Source organism: Spermophilus citellus (genome assembly GCF_964194105.1).
Source record: "Spermophilus citellus genome assembly, chromosome: 2".
NCBI lineage: Eukaryota > Metazoa > Chordata > Mammalia > Rodentia > Sciuridae > Spermophilus > Spermophilus citellus.
The window spans coordinates 191,146,642-191,164,098 of record NC_138183.1 but is presented as its reverse complement, the minus strand read 5'-3'; the positions used below and the strand labels follow the sequence as shown (position 1 = coordinate 191,164,098).

Below are 17,457 nucleotides of genomic sequence, written 5' to 3'. Positions count from 1 at the left end.
AGCCATCAGAGAACTAAGGCAGGTGGATAGAGCTATGGAAGAGAGTAACAGGAAGGATACTCCTCAGGAAGGAAGGTCTCCACTGGTCCTGGTCTCCACAGGAGTTCTGAGGTGACTTTGTGTAATTCACTCTTCCCTTTGGGACTTCAGCTTCCTCATTTGCCAATGGGGTGTGGGTCTCTATCCTAAACTATGTCAGTGCCCACATGCAGATCTGCAGATCCAGTAAGATCAGGGATAGGAAATATTAGATATGGAAAATGACAAACCCCAAAATAGTGAGGCCTGGGAAAAGGGAGTGAGAAAAAAAGCCATACATTGAGAGCATTGATCCTTTCCCAGTGATAAAACAAACCCTGGGCAGGAGGTATCCATCAAACCTAGAAAGACAGTCTCTGGAAAGAGGCCAAAGCATTGATCCTTCCCTAAACAAATCCTTTCCAGATACCAACCACCGACCCCAGGCCTTCCAGCTAGTCCAGTAAGATAAATCCCAGACACTTACTATTGACCCCAGACTCCCTCCCATTTTGCCCAGTAAAACAGACCCCACATTCCTGAGTGCCCAAGCTGACATGCTCATTAAATAAATCACTCTCAGTGTAACCTAAATAAGCCCAGTCCCCTCCTTTGTTCAGTGGCTCATTTTCCACCAGGAAGGTGGGTCCACACACACCACCCCATTCCTGCATGAAACTTCATTCCTGAATAAAAGGCTGAGATGATCCATGGAGCTTGTGTCCAGCCTGGTCCTTTTGTGCTAACAGGAAAAGGCTTAGAAAGTCAGAGACCTGTGTCAGATGATAGAGGGCAGTACTCGGCTATTGCTGTATAAAGTGGCCTGAGTTCCTCCTTCCTTCCCTCCTTGTTGTTCATTCGTTCGTTCATGCATTCATTCATTCATTCATTCATGCCTCCTCTCTTGCCTAAGGGATGGAGAGATGTGTCAGGCAGATTGCCATCCTCAGGAATCCCTGTGGTGGTGCTCAGGGGGATGGGAGTGGGAGAAATGGAATCAACTCTGTCTGCAGGACAACAGGAAGGCTCCGTGAAGGAGCTGACCTTGGGCTGGGATTTGAAGAGAGAGTAAGAGTTTGCCCTGATGGAAACCCTGGGGAAGGGCTTGGCAGACTTACAAAGCAAAGGTGTGGACAGGAGAGGGGCTCCCCCTTCATGCACAATGGAATCTAAGATCTGGACAAAGACAGAAAAGACTTCCTGGGAAGAAAGGGCATGTGAAGTAGTGGCTTTGTTTGGAACATTCTAGGGAGAGAGCATTAAGTAGAGAATCGGAGGTCTTTCTTAGGTCCAAGATTCTGGGTTAACCTGATTAGAAAGAAAACATGAGATCACTCTCTCTGTCTCCAAGAGGCCGTGTATGTCACGTCTCAGGACTGATGGATCTTTTTATTTTGGTACCAGGTACTGAACCCAGGGGTGCTTAACCACTGAGCCACTTCCTCAGCCCTTTTTTGTTGTTTGTTTTTGAAGTTTTATTTTGAGACAGGTTCTCATTAAGTTGCTTAGGCCACTGGTGACTAAGTCATTGAGGCTGAGTTTGACCCTGTGGTCCCCCTGCCTTAGCCTCCAGAGCTGCTGGGATTACAGACATGCACCACTGTGCCAGCTAGGACTGAAGAATCTTGAGCCAAAGTCATTCTTCTATAAAATTCAAGTGGGATGTGTGTAGTAGAGCAGTCAACCTCAAACATGCACAGCTCTGCTGCCTGGCTCCTAAAGGCCTTGTCTTCCCTTATTAAGGTTTTGGCATCTCATTCTGATATTCTCTAGGAGGGCCTGAGCCCTAGGCCCCCTGAGAACCTGTTAAAGACTGCATGGGCTTGGGAATGGTGGGGTGTAAGCACAATAACTGAGACAGGAGCAGACCTCAACAGATTCAGCAATGCTGCTTATTAAGCCATGGAGTCAATCAGGCATTGAAGGGGCACATTGTGCGGGTAGAAAAAGGCCACCGGTTACAGAAGGGTTCAGTGTTTTTTTTTTTTTGTTTTTGTTTTTTTTTTATGTTTCACATATTTATTAGCAAACCAACCCAAACCGGTACTACAGCTTCTGTGACACTATCCAGATAGGGTAGACATTTTCAGGTGGATGTGACAAAATGATCACAGCTTTGATAAATATGTGAGCCATTTCACGTCATTCCTTATAGACCCAGCTTGGTTCTCCTCCAGTGTCTCCTCTTGGAATTGTACCAGTTTTCATTCGAATCCACTGTGGAATGGGATGATTTTGCTTTTGTTTCTTGGCCAAAAATCGCTTGATCCTGAAAGTCTTGTGAGAAGACATGGTGAGGGACCGAATTCTGTGCTCGCACCACAATGGTCGAAAAAAGGCGAAGAGGAGGAAAGAGGGCGGAAGAACCGGGTTCAGTGTTTTAAAGTTTACAATGAGGGTGGCTTAATCACTGGAGACTGAAGCAGAACGTCGGTTTGGGCAGTCAGGAAAAAAGTTGCAAAATGTCCAAAACTCGTTACTGGGAAGGGATGAAATCTCAGAGCCTGTGCTTATTGCTCACCTGTTTTTTCTAGAACCCATGGTTACCCAGAGCTTCATTATTTGCTTTTCTCCTTCCAGGACTTATGGGGCCATGGGAAAGGGTACAAGTCCAGGGCCCAGCGCTCAGTATCTGCCTCCTCCCTTAAGGACCCATTGTCCCTGGGAAGGATTAATGTTTGCTTCTTCCCCACTCCCTCCTCCCGGCCGGCCGCAGGGTCCTCCTTTCTTCCTGGGGGTTGCCATTTTCCATCTTTCACAAGGGAAGGGCTGCTAGCTAATGGCTAAGCCCTGAGAGCTCAGCAGCTGAGATGGCCAGCACACTGACCTCCAAGGACTCCCAACCAGCACCCAAGCACTACAGAGGTCCTTTCCCTTTCTGACACCTAGTGAACAATTTCTCCCCTATTTCCTTGAGACCTGCCCCCTTAAGACACAGTACAGTGGCCAGGTGCAGTGGTGCACACCTATAATCCCAGTGGCTCAGGAGGCTGAGGCAGGAGGATTGTGAATTCAAAGCCAGCCTCAGCAACTTAGTGAGGCCCTAAGCAACTCAGCAACACCCTGTCTCTAAATAAAATATTAAAAAGGGCTAGGGGTGTGGCTCAGTGGTAAAGCACCTCTGGGTTCAATCCCTGGTACCAAAACAAAACAGAACAGTACAGCGATCCCCATGAAGCAAAATTCCCTTTCTCCCCTGCCAAGACTAGGAGCTTTGGGCCTGTTTCTGTGCTGAGGACAGTAGATAAGTAAACTGAAGATCATCCTGGTTCCAAGCTGGCTCCAAGTGGAGACAAGGGGGAATTTGGAGGGTGACCTCTAGAAGTCAGGCCTCTGTGATGGTCCAGAAAGAGAGGTGAGGAAGAGAGCCTAAAAGGCCCGAGACTGATCCGATGTGGGGGTTGGAGACAGGGACAGGCTGAGGTGACATGTAGGTGGTGAAAACAGCAGGAAAAACCAGAGGACAGGGATGCAACACGAGTCCATAGGAAATGCCCATGTCTCTTTAAAAAATTCACCTTTTGCATAATAGAAAAAAAATTGTAAATAACTTGGAGAGTGAGGAAAGAGGTAAGTTAAATAAACTGTTATACCCATGCTAGGCTGCCAGGTTTCTGTTAGCATAAAAGGCTCAAGGGTCACTCCAGTTGAACTGGGCTAACTGGGCTGCGCAAAATAACCACACAAGAGACACAAGTACCTTTTCCTTTGGGGTCGCTGTGACGGCTCCTCTGACCTTAAGGGTCCGCAGGAAGAGAGAACAGAGCACATGCTGACCCCTTTTATTGAGGAGAAGCTATTCAAATGAGGCAAGGGGTCAGGTTTCAGGGGGCTGAGTCTATCTTCATGATGTCAACTGTCAGCAGGTTGACTGACACCGGGTAGGCCACACCCAAGGGCACAGTAAGAGAAGGGGACACACACAAGGCACTTTCGGAAGATTCTCTCCTAAACAGGGCAAGGGGTTATATTACAAAGGAACAAGTGAGTGTAGCTTCACCCATGGGGCTGTAGCAAGACACACCCATGCACGAGACACTGACCCTCGAACCCAAGAAGGGTGGCGAAAGCTCTGCCACATTTCTGCGACTGAGCACCTCAGCACCCAACCAGGGAATGTGACTCAGTCACGTGCAAGGTTGGTCTCCTAGGCAATACTATGAAATACAAGATGTGGGAAAATGTCACAAGAGTCTGTATTCAAAGTGGGTCACAAAAAGGATGGCAGAAAAATCCCATTTAAAAAAAAAATAGGTGGATGTGTCCATATAGGATTTTTTTAAATGTAAATTATAAACACCATGATGCTTAATGAATCACAGGGGAATTTTACTATCTTCTTTGTGTATTCTCCTCCAAGGAACACAATAAATATCACTTATCTATGTTCTCCACTATGAAGAGGAAATGGAATCTGAACAGACAATCCCTTACAGCAAATGACAGAATCTGAAGGTCATGGGTGCCCACCCTGAGTGTCTTATCATGTGGGGAAGAGGTCTTTGGGCTCAGGCAGTATCTTCTGGGCAATTGCTTCTCTAGATTCTGGGTGGCACAATCCCTCTTGGTCCTTGATGAGACACAAACCACCAATAAATTTCATCAAGACTTCTGGCCAGAAGGGCCCAGGGAGCTCACTCCAGGTGGGGTAAAGACAACCTGCCAAGGCCAAGAGTCTGGAAGAGGAAAAGAACGAAGTTAAGGTGGGGTTGAACTGGCCAGAAGTGCATGGTAGATGTTTAATAACAACCTACTGAGTGGCTGGATTGGTTAATGAAGGAGAATCAACTTAGAGAATCTGATGGATTCATTGGGAATTCTTTTTTCACAGTGAGTAAGTGGAACAGAATTATAAAGAGAATACTATGCCCAACACCACATGCTAATCAAGATATATCAGCTGCCCTATCCGTAGAGCTCAGTTCTAGTAAGTTCTAGCAGGCAAGACGTATCACTGGCCCCTCGAAATCCAGCTGAGTTCTGCAGCCAAGCGGTCCTTCCCTTTCCCTGTGGCAGGGTCCAGTCCACAGTGGTGTCTTGTTACATTCTGTTAAAGTGAAGAGAAAAGGATGGTCCAGGGGCCTGTAGCTGAGCTCATTCTCACATTTCTCCACTCGAAGCTCTGCACAAACAGGGTGTCCTTGGAGACGACTGAAATTGGCAAAAAGCCCTAGACCTTTTCCCAGCGAGAGTGTTATTAATGCACTCTGATTCCAGAATGACAGCTCATTGTTGTTTTTTTTCTTCCTTCCTGAAAACCTACTAATGTAAGAGTATCTGGGGGAGTTCAAAGTTGGTGATGACCTTAACAGCTCATCTAGTCACTCTGCCTGGGGAGCCCCTGGGCATTCTGTGGGATTTAATGGGCTCATGTGAGCATTCCAACAAGCTCCACTATTTCTAGACCAATTCCCATCTAATCAACTCGGACTTCTAAACAGACAACTTGTTGCCATTTCCTGGCATTGTCCTGTGTCCCTCTGTTCTGTACCACTGTGATTTCTGCCCCACCATGAGCAGAGTCTAAGAATCAAACACTGAGTAATGCATTCATGAAGTTCAATCAGAGCTAGAGTCCTGGGAGAGCACTGGTCCAATCCCCTCATGCACAAATTCATGTCTGTTTGTTTCATCCATCATTGCCGAGCTGCTCTTCTGTGCCAGGCCCTGTGCCAGGTTCTGGGGGCACAGAGCTGGCATTTCTCAGCCTTCCCAGCAGCCCTTGAAGAATGTGCTCACAGTGGGGGCTAGAGACTGGCTGGCAACTCACCAAACCCACTCCATAGGCGAAGGCTTCAATCAAGTTCAGGAACAGAAAGCACTGAGGAGGGAAGGCCAATCTGACTTGACAAGGTCAAAGCAGTCATCACCGAGGAAGTGATGTCTGAGCTGGCTTCTAAGGACAATATCCAGGGGCCTGTCAGGGAGATAAGGGAGTAAAGAACACAGCTGATGTAAACCGAGTGGCCCAAGGGTACAGCGCTGTGTGACCTGGTGGAGTTACTTACCCTCTCTCGGCTCAGCATCCTCCTCTGTGAAATTTAGACACCTGTAAGCAGTTGTCATATACAGTCACACAGCATGTCACCACACAGCTTATGAGGACGTGCCCCTCACCAGCAAGTGTCTTTGTGTACCTTTTAATGGTTCTCCAGTGGATGGAAGCAAAATGCTTGTTTTCACAAAATGTTGTGGAAATTTTGACCACGAGATGTCAAGAGTCTTGAGAAAGGGGCCTTTTTTCTAATTTGCAGAAAGACATCAAGGGGACTACAGGTGGCCTGGCATCTTCTGTCTTTCCCTCCATCTTCTTGCAGAAAGGAGACCCCTTGTAGGCATTGGCAAGAGGGGTTCAGTCTTCTCACCCCTCTGGCGTCATCTACCAGAAATACTCCTGTCTGGTGGGGCCACTGTGACTGGGATGCAGGAGCCTCCTGGGTATCTGGACTGCAGCTCCCTCAGTGGGCTGGTGACCCCCCCCTACAGGGCCCTCGAGGAGACGGCAAGGAAGAGGCCTCCATGCCCCTTTCTGCTCTGTCCCTTTGCTGCTCCTAGGATGACACAGCAACTGGGCAGGGGAAAGCCTCCTTCACAGATGATTGGGACAACTGTAAAAGGAGCTATAGTGTCTGAGGGGATGGTTCAAGCTTGAACCAAATGGAAATTTCAAAAGATGGGGAAACCCTAGGGATCTTTACCAGTGGAGAGGTTCTCTCAGGGGACCCCCCCCACACACCCCAGTTTCTAACCTTCTTTCTCTTGCCCCAAGATTTACACCTCTGTTCCTCCAAGACAAGGAAGCTTCCTTCCCTCATGCCTCTCCACCAGCCTCTCTGATCCCATGAAAATCCAGGCCCAGCCATAGGGAGGAGGTTCACACTCTCTGGACCCATCCTCCCCCAACACCCCATACATTTTCCCTGGAGGACCTCATGCAAATGGGAGCAATGCCTTGCCCACAACAGGTGGAGCCGTCTAGTGTTACATGGTATCTCAGTCCCTGTGGGCCCCTATAAACAAAATTCTACAGACTGGGTAATTTTTACCACAGACTGAATAATTCATCAAATAAAAATTTATTTCCTACAGTTCTGGAGGCTGAGGAGATCAAGGGGCCAGTAGGTCCTGTGTCTGGTGAGGGCAGCTCTCCACTTCCAAGATAGCGCCTGGCTGCTGAGTCCTCCAGAGGGAGGAGCACTGTCCTCCCGTGGCGGGAGGGACAGAAGGGCAAAAGGAGCCTAGCTAGTTCCCTCAGTCAGTCCCTTTATAAGGCACAAATTCCACCCATGAGGGCAGAGATTTTATGGCTTAATCATCCCCTAAAAGCCCCCCTGTTAACACTGTTGCATTGGGATTAAGTTTCCACATCAATTTTGAAAGGACACAAATATAGTTCACAGGAACTACACCACTGCACGTATCAGCCCAGCTGATATTTTTTGATGTCCGTAACAGGAAATACAACTGAGAAATCCAAGGCCCTCATTCAGGTCTTAACATTTCCCGCTGTACCAAAGGAGAAACCATGGGGAGGATTTTCTCTTTGATATTCATTTGTCTTTTTTTTTTAATATTTATTTTGTTTAGTTTTAGGTGGAAACAATATCTTTATTTTACATTTATGTGGTGCTGAGGATCAGACCCAGTGCCTCATGCATGGTAGGCAAGCACTCTACCACTGAGCCGCAATCCCAGCCCTGATATTCATTTGTCTTTAACCATGGAACTTTCTGGATAAGCACAATACATCAGAGAGAAATCAATTGTCAGCACAACCTAAAAACATTGAGAGGAAATAGTTGTTATTTAAGCTGCACAGTAGGTAGGAGTTGGCCACCCCACCCCTCCACCAGCCCTGCTGAGAGGGCTTTGCTTGTGTCTTACTCTGACTGAGATTCCCCAGAAGAATTTAGGTGCTCTGTCTCCCTTCAGTTCAGTATCTCACTAGGTGAGGTTCGACCCCTGTGTCAGTGTCATCTGGGGGCTTGCTAAAATGCTCAAGCCTTAATCCAGACCTGTTGAATCAGAATCCTCAAGGCGAAGCCTGAAATCTGTGTTTTTAATGGGGTTCCTGGGTAGTTTCAGTCGAGTTAAGGAAGGTTCAAGAATTTCTGCCTATTGGTTCTCTCCATATAAACAAGGGACTTGGGCTGGGATGTAGCACAGAGGCAAAGCGTCTGCCTTGCATTCGCAAAGCCCTGGGTTCAACCCCCAGTTCCAAAAAAGACAAAAAAAAAAAAAAAAACCCACCATATAAACAAGGGACTTAGATTGACCATACTAGTAAGGAATTTACTCAGTCTTTAGATCTCCTCACATGTGTGTGCGCATGTGCAGGCTGTGGTGTGTGTGTCTTGCCTGTGTGCTAGAAGGCAGGGGGATGGTAGATCAGTTTTTTACACACCAGACCAAAATCAGGGGATATAATACATATTTTTTCCTTATCTATATTTTTCAACTAGGAGCATAAATGACTTGTGTAATAAAAAGAAATTTGAAATTTTGCCTCCCATTGGAATCTCTTAGTCCCAGCAATCCTGGGAGTGCCCCCTACCCTCACCTGGTGTGCCAGTGAGAGAGGGCTCACCCACAGCTTTCAGAAACCAAGCGACTCACTGGAGCCATCTGGTGACACTGACCCTACCTGTTCTGTCATGCAGGCTTTGGCCCAGGTGGCCTTGGCAGGAACCTGAGCATTTGACTCCCAGGGTCCACGGCAGCATTGGAAACAGATCCTGGCCAAGGTCAGGGAAGCGGATACAGGGACCAGTCCTGGAGGGAGACCTGGTGACAACCAGGATGGCACCAGGGCCATCCCATCCCTGAAAGCAGCCATCTCTTCCCACCTCCAAGATATGCCTTTCATTCTCCTGTGCTGTTCTCTGAAATGGACACATATCTGGTAATTGATATTTAGTGAAGTGAGGTTTCTTGTTTTCCCAAAAGGCTCTTATTTAATCTGCAGGTTATGTGCAGAATGGGCACAGTGCCTGGCCAGTGGTGGATACCAAAGAATGTGACAATGGAAAAAAAAATAATACTTATTGCTTTCGTTGTAAGACCAATATATCTTCCACCCTCATCCCAAAGTAAGGATGTTTGCTTTAGGATCTCCCTTGGCCTTTGATTAGGTTGGGAAAGTCCCCCTAAGCCCAGTTGATCCTGGGTGGCTTGACACCAGTGACTCACAAAAAGTACAAAGCTAAGAAGCAGCCCTGGGGACCTTGCAGAGACACTGTGACTGGTGAGCCTTGCCTGAGGGGCAAGGCATTTCCTCTCCTCTCTATATACCAGCCCCCAGTCTGCTCCCCGGGGGCCTGGGAAGATTCCTGGCACAAAGGTGGTGTCAGCACTGGGCTCTTCTCACAGCTGCCTGTGTCCGAGGCATTCCTGCCCAGAGCCAACTCCTGCAGGAGGGTCTGTGCTCAGACAAGGGGAGGGGTGGAACTCGGTGGCACATTGTGGCCAGATGTTCATTTCAACAAGAGGCATCTCTCACTCCTGGGTGAGACAATGCAAGAATTTTCAGAGGTGAAATGATTAGATTATAAGAGCTGTACCTAATTGGTGGAATAAGCCACTGATATGGATTAACTAGGTGGTCACTGTAATACAGAGGGCATGACTGAAGGAGATGGGTCACTGGAGGCTTGCCTTTGGGGATTGTATTTTGTTCCTGATGAGCCAAGCTCTCTGCTTCCTGGTTGCCACATCCTGAGCTGTCTTCCTCCTTCAGGCCTTTCCGCCATGAAGTTCTGCCTCACCTTGTGCCTAGAGCTATGGAGAGGGCTGATCATGGACTGACTGAACCTCTGGAACCATGAACCAGAATAACTTTTCCTCCTCTCTATTGTTCCTGCCAGGTCACAGTGAGGCAAAGTAAAACAAGGTTAGAGGGATGATAATATTTAAAGGGATATTAGATTGAAACTTTACAAATGTAATAAAGGGAAAAAAGTGATAAATTCCACATGTGGAGTATTTCATCACTGCAAGAAAATTAACAATTTTGATGATTGTTCGTAGGCCTCCGATTGCAGTACCCAAAAGGGTGACAACCAGCTCAGTGGTCCTGAAGGAGCCACCCTGTGGACTGAGCACTTCTACCCCCACTGTCTAGTGCTCTCATCCCCCTAGTCATTCCCATCAGGTGCAGATGGACAGTAAGACAAGGAATAGGCAAGATCTACTTGGATCACTGCAGATATAACTGGCATTGAAGCCTTCTTCAAGATAGCTATTATTGGCATTTGTTCTGTGTGAGGGCCCCTGGGTTCATCATAGCCCTTTCTTGTCACCAGGGATCTCCCATCACGATCCCTTCACTTGGCTTTGCTTTGTCTGGCCGGCTCTCTCAGCCCAGTTCTTGGCTATCCCCTCTGAGGGTCATCTGTTCTTCTAGAAAGTTCTCTTGAACTGTGACCCTTGTAAAATCCAACATCTTGCAGTGAGGACACATCTGGGCTGTGGAAATCCCCAAGTATCCTTGCCCAGTCAGAATCTAATCTGTTCTCAGATCACCTCATCTCATGACTTGAGTGGCTGTGGCCACCCTAGCCCAAACTCTCACACATAGACATCTTCAGGAATGGATCAGGGTTTGGACCCCACGCACTAAATGTCAAGGCACACAGGCCCACATTCTCTGCGTGATTCCTTGGAAACCCCCTTCAGTGGGCCAAGTGAGGAAGAAACTCCCTTCCACACGGGGGTTGGGACAGGGTGTAGGCAGGCAGAGGTGGACAATACTGTCCGCTCATCATCCCCTTCTTAATCCTCCAAGGACTCACCTTCTTCACGGTGGGGTTTTTGTCTCTTAGTGTGTCCCCTGTGAGCTGTCTTGCCCTTGATCTTTGGTGTCTCTGTGGACACTGAGTCAAACAGGAAGCTGTCTTAGCCCTATCAGGCTACATCATTCAGGTTCACAGGAAGTCAGTCAGGTGTAGATTTAGATCCCAGCCCTTTGTTTAGTAAATCCTGTGACCTTGGGTGAGCTGTTGATTCTCTTTGCCTCAGATTCCTCACCTGTGAATTGAGCTTTAAAATCCTGCTTCATGGGGTTTGAGAGAAGTTTGGAGCGATAACATCGCAGAGCTTTGGGCACAGTGCCTGGCTCATAATATATGTTCATGAAGTGGGAGTCATTACTCACACGGTCCTGCTGAGGCAAGGGCTTCCTGCTCTTGGCCAAGAAGGGCTTGCAAGGGCTGTTCTGCAACAGGAAAATCTCATCCATTATGCTGGGGGCTGCAGGTTTCGTTCCCTGAGGCACCACCCTGTCACTTCTGTGTGAGGTGACCTTACATATCTCCAAGCTCCATGTTCCCCCTCCTGCTGAAAAGTGAGGAGAGCATCAAACTGTCTGAGAAATAAGCCCAGGCTGTTGTGAGGAAGAAATTAGGTGGCATATGGCAGGTGTCTGGCACAAGGCTTGTGGCCTGGGGGCTCTTGGCAGTTGATTCCTTTCTTTCCCTACCCCAGGAGAGGGAATGGTGGGTGCGGCATCTGCTGTCTATATGTCTTAATCCACAAAACTGTTGTGACAGGTGAAGAAAGAGTGTGCAAGAGTGTGCATGGTAAAGGGCTGCCTGGTTAGCAAAAAAAAAGGGGGGGGGGCTAAGGTTCTGTAAAAACTTTTTGAGGAACCAGCCACTTTAAATCCCCCACCCTAAGGAAGATTCAAAAGTCTCTACCACTGAAATGTAAAGTCATGTTGGTTCACTTGCAATATTTTCCAGCAAGTTCATGTTTTGATGGAACTGGGAACATTCTAAGACCTTAAAACCACCACTACCACACGTGCGCGCGCGCACACACACACACACGAAAATCCTGTAGAAGCACTTTTTCTGAAAAGAATAGGTGCTGGTTTGGTGGCTTCTAGAACCACCACCCTGTCCACCCTGTCCAGCTCTTTGGGGAAGCTGAAAGTACAGATGAAGAAGCTGTGGACATGCTTCCTCTTGTACTTATGAAGAAACAAGATTTTTTTATTTTAGTTTTTTAAGAAATCTAAACCAAAACTCAAATATCTCATTTTGATACATTCAATCCCTATTACAAGTATATGCTATAAAGGTCTCTCTTCTGGGGAAAAGTACAAACCCTGGGTTCAAAGGGGCTGGGGTGTGGCTCAGTGCCTGCTTAGCATGTGTGAGGCCCTGGGCTCCATGCACAGGACCAAAAATGAAAACACACCACAGGCTGAGAGCTGCAGGGACAGTGACTGTGATGCTGGGAGCAGATGCAGGTAGTGATTCAGCTCTGCAGCTGCTGAATTTGGATGGGGGCTATTTTTGGTAGAGCTGAGCTTATAAAAAGACTATTTGGTTTTTAGTCTGCCCCAAACTTATTGTTAAGCCCTATACTCTCTACACCATAGAATTTTGCAAAAAAAGATTTCATTTTACTTGGTTTTGTTTTCAGGATCATATATATGGCATTTTGGTGAAAATGCCCACATCAAGATCCCATGGGCAATTCCAAATTATACAACCCCATGTAGCAAAACCTTTGGAAAGTTTGTGTCTCCTTAATCACAAGTTTTCCAGGCTTGGTAAAAGCCATGTTACCAGGACAAGAAAATTCTTCTCACTTAGAAGGAAAAGTGAAACTCAGAGGCTCTCTCCTCCAGGATGCCTTCCCTGCAGCTTCTGCCAGGCTGGTTTACAGGCTCCCCCAACTTCCTGCAATGCTCATTGTCTACCTCATGCCTTCCTGCCAGCCTGGTCTACTGGCGCTCAGAGGTCTGGGGCCCAGCACAAGGCTAGGCACTGGAGTGGCACCAGGAAGTATGTGAGCCCACAGAATGATACTGAAACATGGCTGGAGGCTGGTGGATAGGAGAGGGTGACCCTCTGCCTACACTTCCAGTCATTGAGAATTTACTCCACAGACAGTTTACCATTGTAAGGCAGTTAGTAAGCACTTGTGTAAACACTTTTTATAAAGCTTGTGTTTCAGCCTTGTTTACTAGCTTGGTACAGGTTCCCTTGCAGCCTAAAAATCCCCCTGAGCCTTGGGGAGTTATGTGGACATTTGTGAATCCTGGGACTGAAAAACCAGCCTCTATCTCAGAGCAAAGCCTGTCCAAGAAAGGGACATGACCTTTGTCCTTGGAAAAAACCCACAGAGCACTCCTAGGCACATTCCCACCCTGCTAAGTTGTTTATCTACAAATAACAGGAGAGATCTGCTGCCCCAGGTGTCCCTGACTCAGTCAGGCTAGGTGGGGATCCATAGCAACCCCCTAGCAGCCACCAATCAGCATGAGACAGGGAAATACCTGGGATGCCAGATGACCCTCCCAGTAGTTTATGGTGGTTGATAACATATTGGGAAACCATGTAGTTCAGCACATACACCCCTCTTGGCTCAAACCAATCAGTTCAAACCAATACCCCTTTTGTTCTGACCAATCACCCCTACCCAACTTGTTCCCGCCAGTGAATGTGCTAATCATGTTTTAGAGTTGTTATTTGATTTTCCCGCCGTGTGTGATGATTTGCTATGATGTATGTGAAGTCCCTGCCTTCTCCAAAAAATGTATAAAAATGCTGCAAACCCTGGGCTCGGGGCCTCTCAGCGTCACCAGTTGCTGTGTGTGCGCGGAGGACCGAGCTAGCTCGCAATAAACACCTCTTTGCTGCTTACATCGATCTTGGGTCTCTGGTGGTCTTTGGGGGTCCTGAATTCGAGCATAACAGGACAGGATCCAGAGGCTATGCATGAACAATGAATGAAACCAAAGCCGAAGAGTCCCCCGGTGGGGGATGGTGGGTGTTTAAAAGCACTAGACTCCTTCAGATCCATTTTTAAGCTGCACTCTGCCATTCAAATGCTATGCGACCTGAAGAATACCTTTGCCTCTCTGGGCTACATGGTCCTCATCTGTAGAATGAAGGTTGTTATGGACTGCATGTGGAAATCTTAACCCTAAGGTGACGGTTGTTAAGAGCAGGGCTGGGGTGCTGGTGATTAGGTCATGAGTAGAGCCCTCATGAATAGGATTGGAGCCCATATAAAGGGGACCCCAAAGAGTTCTCTCACCCTCTTTCCTCCTTTTGCTGATACAAGAAGGCAGCACCCAATTATGCTGCAGCCTGAGCATAGACTTCCAGCCTTCAGAATTGTAGAAATGCGTTTTTGTTGATTATAAGCCACCGAGTCTGCAGGTCTAATTTTTTTTTTTTTTTATAATAGCAACCAGAACTAAGACAAGGCCTTGGAGTAGACTTCACCATTTGTTCAACAAACATCATGCTGGTCTTCTGGACTGCGCAGATCTCACAGAGGAAAGGATGAAGGCAAAGTTGCCCTGAGGAGGCTGCACCTGGAGAGGAAGCAGACTCACTCCTTGGCCTCCCCTGAGCACCAATGGCTCCCAGGCGCTTCATAGCCAACGTCTAGATTAATGCTTCCTCCAAGGTAAGTGTCATGACCCCACATCACTGCAGGGACGCTCAGGCTCAAGAGCTTAGGATCCTGTGTGCCTCCGCAGCTAGCAAGCAGTGGAGCTGCCCTTCAATCCAGGCCTGCCTGGCTCTAAAGACCAAGATGGTTTCCACTCAACCATGACAGTTTGTAACATCTTGATTTAATAATTTTAAAAAAGAGGGCTGGGGTTGTGGCTCAGTGGCAGAGGGCTTGCCTAGCACATGTGAGGCACTGGGTTTGATCCTTAGCACCACATAAAGATAAATAAATAAAAGAAAGGTATTGTTCATCTGCAATTACCAAAAATAAATAAATAATAAATAATTGCTTGCTTGCTTGATTGATTGATTCAGGAAAATGCATGATAATGTCCTTTCTTAAAACTTGACTCTTAGTAATTTAAATATTTAGAAAAACCTGATTCAGGAAATGGATAACATCTTATTCTGACCATGCCATTCTAGGTACTGGATACGTCATATTGCACAAATACAGACAAGGTGGCTGTCTTCATGGAACTGACATTGTATTAAGAAGACAAAAAGGGGGCTGGCATTGTGGCTCAGTGGTAAAGCTCTTACCTACCATGTGTGAGGCACTGGGTTCCATTCTCAGCACCGCATATAAATAAATAAATAAATAAATGTTCATCAACAACTAAAAAATAGTTAAAAAAGAAGACAAAAAGTATAAACAAGATGAGTTCAACTTATTAATAAGGTGATTATTGTATGTTAAAGTTCTGGAAGAAATACAAACTCAGAGAAGTGATGTGGTGTAATTGGAAGTCTACATAATTTAGTGTAATCAGAAATAATCTCCATGAGAAGGCGAAATTTAAGCTGAGACTAGAAGGTTGAGAAGAATCTGGTCATGTAATTATCTATGGGAAATGTTTCTGAAGCTGCAGGAATAGCAGGTGCCAAGGCCCTGTGGTAGGAACAAGCTTAGCTATTTGGGGGATAAAAAGGAAGTCAATGTGTCTGGGGCAGATTAAAGAAATGGGGAGCAGCAGAAAATTATGTGAAAGGAGGTGGGATCATACGGGGCCATGACATGGAGTTTAGACGGCAAAGTCATTGGGAAAATAAGCAAGTAGTGACATCCATCCTTGAGAGGACTGGAACCTTAAAGACACTTGAGCCCAAGCACCTCATATTGGTTCCTTTGAAGAGACCTATCCAGAGATCCAACAGGGTCAGTTAGTGCTGAAGCCATGTGCAAAACCCTGGAACCCCAACTCTTCAGAATGTTAAAGCAGAGCTCTGAGTCAAAGCTGGGACACCTGGGCGGCAGTGCAACCAGGCCACCTCTGTGTCTTTCTCCCGATCAATTCCAACAGCCTTCATTTGTCTGACTCTCACCCTCACCTTCCTATGGTTTTGTTGTCTACACAGTGAGCAGAACGGTCATATTAAGCCTGAATTTGGATCACATTGCTGCTCTGATTATGGCCCTCCACCCACATTCCATACTTTTGCTGGAGTCTCCCCTCCAGACCTGAGGGCAGGCCCTTGTGTTAGGGATCTTGATTCTCTGTGCATTGAATCCTGGATTTTGCATGTAAAAATAACTGCTGAACAAATAATATTGTTATGACCTTGACCTTGGACCATCTGAACCTCTTTCCCTTCTGAGAGATGAGGATAATTCTATCCCATTTGACTGTAACTTTAAGATTAAATGAGATCATACCTATCAGTTTCTGGTGCAGTACCCAGCACCTAATCCAAAGGCAACTGATCTTCTTCCTTTCTCTCTTGCCCGCTCTGACCTGTGAACGTGCTAAGCTCAGGATCTTGTTAACTGTGCTCAAATCTGCCCACACTGCTGACGCCCAGCGCAGCCTGGTGAACAAACAGCAAATGTGTACATGCTCAGGGCTACCTTTGCAATGTGTCATAACTGCCCCTTTAGCTTCATTCTCTCTGCCAGAACCCTCCTCTAGAGCACAATCATCTCTCACAGCAGCCATGCCAACCACCACCTACTGGTATCTCCATTCAGGGAGGCTTGTCCCTTCCAGCTGTACTGAACATGGTACAAGATTTGTCTTTATAAAGCACAGCTCAGGCCATGCCTCTGCCTTACTCAGGAGGCTTTGTGCCCTCTGCGTCTGACCCAACTATGCCTGCTTCCCAGGTGGACATCTGAGGCTCGCCACAGTCCACCCCTGGCTGACCTGGCCATGCATCTCTCTGTCCCCCTCTAACCCTCTGCCTGGCACTCCCAAACCACAGTTCCTGGGGCTTTACATCTCTGTGCTCTTGCTCATGCTATTCCCTCTGCCTGGGGTGGCCTCCCTACAGCATGGCACACCTCATATTCCAAGGTCCCTCCTGCCCCTGGATTCCCACAGCACTGAACAGTGGTGCTCCCTGCACACTTGCTGCTTTGGGCCTTGTGTTTGCTGTGTGCATGAGCCAGGTGGACACGCAGTGAACCCATGGTAAGGAATGCATGTCCACCTCTCTACTCCCCTGCATTTCCTCCCTCTCTTTTCTCTCACACTCCCACGTGTTTTCTTGAACACAGCAGGAGTATAATACATATTTCACAGGTGAGTCCCTCAGTCTTACCTGCTCTTTTTTTTTGTAAAGGTGTCTTGAATCGGTCTCCTGCTCCCCAATGATCTTGCCCTTGGTCTGTGACAATAGCCGCCTACAGGGTCCTTCTTCCTGTCTAAACCCCGCAACAGAGCAATGTTGGTCAAATGAAAATCTGATCATGCCTTCCCTCTGCTGAAAATATTTCAGGAGTTCCCCATCGCCATAAGACAAAACCTCAACTGCCTTCCTCTTCAGCCTAATCTTCCTGTCCCCCATCAGTCCCCCGAAACCTCCTCCCGCTCCTCCCAAGCTACTCATAATGCCGGGCAACCTGTGCTGTTTCTGACCTCTGGGTCTTGTCCCATACTCTTTCCTACTTTCTAAATGATACCCCACCTCCTCTCCACCTTGCCATCTGATACACAGCTTCACAAGCCTCAAATCCAGTTCTGAG

At 47.3% G+C, this 17,457-nt stretch overlaps 1 protein-coding gene and 1 pseudogene across 2 annotated transcripts in view; one reads left to right on the top strand and one right to left on the bottom strand.

Moving 5' to 3' along the window:
* Positions 1 to 14,415, top strand: part of TSKU (tsukushi, small leucine rich proteoglycan) — a 44,592-nt gene extending 30,177 nt beyond the window's left edge. Inside the window, exon 2 of the transcript XR_014020431.1 lies at positions 14,221 to 14,415. The gene's annotated coding sequence lies outside the window, so the exon portion shown is untranslated. The remainder of the gene's footprint in view (positions 1 to 14,220) is intronic.
* Positions 2,048 to 2,380, bottom strand: LOC308631492 (large ribosomal subunit protein eL39-like; annotated as a pseudogene). Its single transcript has one exon. The product of its transcript is annotated as a large ribosomal subunit protein eL39-like (transcript).
* Positions 14,416 to 17,457: the final 3,042 nt, after the last annotated feature.